A 6,000-nucleotide genomic window follows, 5' to 3' on the forward strand; every position below is an offset into this window, starting at 1 on the left:
CATGGTATGTTAAATAATCTTCTCCAGCACCACAGCTCAAAGGCATCAATTGTCCTTATATCCTCCCTAGTTATTGTCCAACTCTCTGATGCATAGCAAGTGATTGCAAAGACCATGGCCTGTATCAGGCATACCTTAGTCTCCAGAGTGACACCATTGCTCTTCAGTACCCTGGAGAGGTCCCTAACAACAGACTTTCCCATCACAATACATCTTTTAATTTCCTGGCTGCTGGTGCCAAGAGTGTTGACTGTGGAGCCAAGCAAGCTAAAGTGGTGAATAATCTCAATCTCTTCACCATCCATCCTGATGCTGCCAGTTGGCCCAGTGGTGAGAATCTTTGTCTTCTTGATATTGAGCCTTAATCCATATTGAAGGCTGCAGTCCTTGACCCTGTACAGCAAGCGCTTCAGGTCTTCCTCAGTTTTAGCAAGCAAGGTTGTGTCATCAGCATAATGCAGATTGATGATGAATTTTCCACCAGTCCTGATGCCATGCTTCTCCTAACCATTAGATATATCAAAACAGTATATAAGAAAGTAATTCATCATGACAAAGTGGGATTCATAACAGATATGTAAGGGTGGTTAAACATAAGAAGCCATCAGTGATATTCATCACATTAGTAAAGCAAAGAACAAGAACCACATGATCCTATCAATTGATGCAGAAAAGGCCTTTGACAAAGTCCAACAACATTTCCCGATTAAAATACTAAAAAATATAGTAATAGAAGATAATTTCCTCAACATAATAAAAAGTATATGCACAAAATAAAGAGCCAACATCATTCTCAATGGAGAAAGATTAAAGGAATTATCATTTTAATAGATACCAGATAAAGATGCCCACTATCACCACTTCTATCCAATATTGTATTAAAAATACTTGCTAGGGCGATATGAAAAGAGAAGGAAATAAAAAAGCAACAAAATCAGCAGAGAAGTGGTAAAACTGTCACTATATGCAGATAATATGATCGTGTACACAGAAAACATCAATGATTCAAAAAATAAATCCTGTTACAACTAGCAGACCAATTTAATAGGATGGCCGACTGTAAGATCAATATACAAAAACCAGTGGGATTCCTCTACAGTAACAAAGAAAACACAGAAAATTTACAAAGCAATACCATTTTCAATAGCCAACCATAAATTGAGATACCTGGGCATAAACCTAATTAGAGAAACAAAGACCTTTATAAGGAAAATTACAAAACACTATTGTGAGAAATAATAAGAGACTCAGCTAAATGGAGAAATGTTCCCTGTTCATGGATAGGAAGATTCAACATAGTGGAAATGACAATCCTGCCAAAAGCAATCTACATGTTTAATGCAGTTCCAGTACAGATACTAAACTAATTTTTCAGAGACAGAAAAGGCAATTAGAAAATGTATTTGAATAGCAAAGAGACCCCAAATAAACAAAGGACTTCTGAAAAACAAAAATAAAGTGAGAGGCATAGCGCTCCTTGATTTCAAAATTTACTACACAGATTACTCCTCCCCCTGCTCCCTAAGTTAGAGGCACTGGAATCCTAAATCAGCCTGAGGGTGTTAAGCTGAATTCCTAACTCACCTGCCCCAGCCCACAGAGTACCTCCTCAAGATGTGGTTTATGGCACAATCATATATTACCAAGTTTACCGGGTAAAACAGCTACTTTGGGACTGTGTTATGAATGGAGTAAAGAAAATATCTCTGTAAATTGCATCTTGGTTTTCCTGTATTGAGATATCTTACATATATCTTGATGGTTTATGATCCATTGGTGAATCATGTGCTGTGTGATTGACAAGGAGAGGAACCTTGGAGATTAACTTTTATGTTTCATGTTCTACTTGATACTACCTTACAGTTTCTGGCTTTTATTTTTGCCACTAATAAATCTTTTATGAGTAAAAAAAAAGGGCCCAGGACAATTTCCTGCCCTTATCCTATCTGCCATTACTACTCCTCCTGTTCACTAACACATAGATACCCTTGCTTTGGGATGCACCAATATAAAGGGGATTAAAAGAGGGGGTTACTACTATTATGGATCCTGACAAGACATCTCCCTCACCTATCATAAACTGAAGACCAGGACCTTGCCCCTAAACCACCAGAGAGAGTAGAGATTTGAGGAGCTTGGCCATGCCACTGCAAAGACCAAGGAGCTCCACAAAAGACAACTGCGAACTTCAGAAGAGGTGGGCTCAGACTGGAGAGATCCCCACCAAGCTACACGTGAGAACTGAGAGTGTGCTGAGAACTGAGCCACCAGAATCAGGCAAGGCCTTGTTTCCTTGACCCCAAATCACATAAGGAGAGTGCAGCTGCCAGCAGGGTCTCTGGCTCCTGTGTTCTTTAGCTCCATCAAGGACAATTCCAGGCTTGTGGGGAGATTGGACTGAGGTTTCCCTGGGGTTATAGGTCCCTCCATCTGGGGATCCTTGCTTACCAGGGACCAAACAGGACAAGAAACGGAGCTACAGCAGAGAAGAATTTTCTTAGCTCTCTGTGAGAGATAGGGCTGACCTGAGACCCCTGCATTTGAGCTGTTTGAGCTAGGTGTGCTGATCTCCTGACACACCAGAGACAAAGGAAGACTCTAAGATGCAGAAGAAAAGGTGAGAGAGGTGAGGCTCTGTTCCAAAAGCAAGTATTTTCCATTGTTTATGGGAGAAGGGACTGAGGCTTCTCTGAGAATATAGTCCCTCCATCTGAGGCTCCTTGCCTCGGCAGCTGTTAGGGGCCATCCAAGGGGCCAAACAGGACAAAAGACATTGGGACACAAAGCTACAAAGAAAGCCTTTTCTCAGCACTCTGTGTAAGGGAGGGCTGACTTGAGATCCACTGCACACAAGCTGTTTGAACTGGTAGCCCTGATCTCTGATCTGTGCCACTCCAGAGACAAAGGAAGACATTAAGCTCCAGGAGAAAATGCATGAGAAACTGCTTGAGTAGAGCACCTAGTCTCACACCACTCAGCCATTTCATACATGAAGGAGGACTACTGAGTCAGTGGCAGGGGGCTACATCAAGGCGAGATTCCTACTACAGGGCTGCAGTGAAGAACTGAGAGAACCTCAAGGACTTTAGGAAAGGTACAGTTTCCCAGAAAAGACTTATAGTAGAGTAAGTAGCTCACCCTATAGACTGAACATTTTAACTTGACAACTGATCAGTAACATCATACAGACAAGAACTACCAAAAATGTTCACAGACACAATAGAAATGGCCTAACATTTATCAATAAAAACATTACATAATGCTGAAAAAACAGCAGGCAGTTTCAAATACTGTGAAAAAATGATTTAAGCCTTCTCCAAAAAGAGCAGAGAATATTACAGACCTCATGAATATCCCATTCAAGAAGGCAGATGATGTATGCCAGTCTGGAGACATTCAAACAGCTATGAATGAAGTACAAATAATGGAAGAAACAATGGAAGCCACAAATAAAAGTAACAATCTAGAGGTAGAGAACTAGAAAAAATATACTGATGAAGAGTTATTTGAAGAGCTACAAGAAGGTGCAAATGATGAAAGAAACAATAGAAACCACCTAAGAAAGCAAACACTCCAGAGACACAGAGCCAGAAGTAGTATATTGATGAGGAGGAACTAGCACAACTATTGAAGAAAATAAAAAAAAAGTGGAAGGAAGAATGAAACTACAGATAATGAGGTACAAGAACTTTAAAAAGAAATCCAAAGATAGAGAGGGTATACTGCCAACACAGTCCTGGAAAGAACAGAAATGCATGGAAATGCAATCCAGAATACTAAGACGGCAATGCCAGAAGTGTCCAATAAGCTTGAAGGACAAAAAGTAGAAAAGAAGAGATGGAGCAGAGATTTGGTGAGCTGGAAGACAAGAACCCCAACAGAATCATACTAGAAGAAAAATCAGATATGAGACAGAAGACAAAAAAAGAAAAAGAAGAAACCATTAGAATCATGTGGGACAACATATAAAGTAATAACATGAGTATGACTGGAATTCCAGAATATGAGAGGAATAGGAAAATCACAGAGAAAATTGTGGAAGAGATACTAGAAGAAAACTTCCCAGGTATTATGAAGAATGAGGAAATATGCACTCAGAAAGCTCAAGGAAAACCAAATAGACAAGGCCCAAAAAAGAAAATCAAGACATGTCATAGTCAAACCCTCCAAAATAAAAGATAAAGACAGAACACTGAAAGCAGCATGAGAAAAACAGAGTCACCTACAAAGGAAAAGCAATTAGAGTAAGTTCTGGTTTTCAGCAGAAACCATGAGAGCAAGAAGACAATGGGATGGCATTTATAGAAAGTTGAGAGAAAACAATTGCCAACCAAGGATCCTGTACCCAGAAAAGTTCTCCATCAAATATAAAGGAGAAATTACATCCTTTGCAGAAAAGAAGGAACTTAAGGAATTTGTGAAACCAAGACCAAGTTTTCAAAAACTTTTAAGGGAAGTCCTTCACACGGAGACAGCAAAGGAAAGTGGATAGACCATAGTAACAAGAAACAATAAAAAAAGAAACACTGAAAATGGCAATGGTAAAACCTGGCTTATAAATAATTACACTTAATGTGAGTGGACTAAATGAATGAACCAACCAAGAGGAAAAGAGTAGCAAAAGGGATTAAAAACACAAAAACAAACAAAACACAAAACCCATCAATATGTTGTCTACAAGAGATGTATCTAAGAAATGAAGAGAAAGATAGACTAAAAAATCAAAGGCTGGGAAAAAATACACCAAGCAAATAACATCCACAAAAAAGCAGAAGTGGCAATACTAATCTCTAGTAAAATAGACTTCAGAATGAAAACCACCTTAAAAAATAAGGAAGGGCACTATATAATGAAAAGGGGCACAGTGGATCAAGAAAACATAACGTTGGTCAATACTTATGCACCAAACTATAAACCTGCTAAATACATAAAACAACTATTAACAGAATTGAAAAAAGAAATAGACAGCACCACAATAGTGTTGGGAGATTTTAACATGCCGCTCTCAGCAAAGGATAGGTCAATTCAAAAGAAACTTAATAAAGATGCAGAAGACCTAAACTATATATTCAGTCAACTTGAATTTGTTGATTTATTACATAGACTGCACCCAACTAAAACTCAATCACTTTCTTGTCAAGTACACAAGGCACATCTTCCAGAATTGATCATGTATTAGGGCACAAAGTAAGTCTCAAAAATTCAAAAGCATTGTTATTATACAAAGTATCTTTTCAGACTACATGACATAAAACTATAAAATAACCACAAGAAGATAAAGCTTATAAACACACCAATACGGAAGCTAAATAACATCCTGCTAGAGAAGTGAACATCCAAATTAAGACAGACTGGGAAGAATGATTGACCACCCACTTCTGAAATGTAATTGGCCTTTGAAAACCCTATGTAGAGCAGAGCACACTTACAGTAGACAAACAGATATGGCAACTGAAATTGAGCCAAATTTGGAGACACAAAGGAGGAGAAACAGTTAAGAAGAAATTAACAATTGGTATGTGGAATGTGAGAAGAATGAATATAGGAAAACAGGACATTGTGAAGAAAGAAATGGACTTACAACCAGGAGAAGATAAAATAGATGAATGGGATCTTCTAAGAATCAAATCCCTATGTACTTCCAAAAACAACTCCAACAGGGTAAAAAAGGAACACATGAGGGACACATGAACAGGGTTGAAGAGATAGAACACAGAACCAGCAAAAAAGAAGATAGAATTGTCATTACGGACTGGAAAAAAAGTATTTGGGAATGACATATCAAATAAGGGACTTATATCCAGAATTTATAAAATACTTGAGCACCACTACAAAATAAAGGTAAATAATCCAATTGAAAAACTAGCACAGGATGTAAACTTCACCAAAGACACTTCACCAAAGAAAACATTCAGATGGCCAACAAGCACATGAAGAAATGTTCAAAATCCCTAGCTCTAAGAGAGAAGCAAATTAAAACAACGATAAGATATCATCTCA

Source organism: Elephantulus edwardii, unplaced genomic scaffold (assembly GCF_000299155.1).
Source record: "Elephantulus edwardii isolate Elephantulus edwardi_28Jun2011 unplaced genomic scaffold, EleEdw1.0 scaffold00212, whole genome shotgun sequence".
NCBI classification, from domain to species: domain Eukaryota; kingdom Metazoa; phylum Chordata; class Mammalia; order Macroscelidea; family Macroscelididae; genus Elephantulus; species Elephantulus edwardii.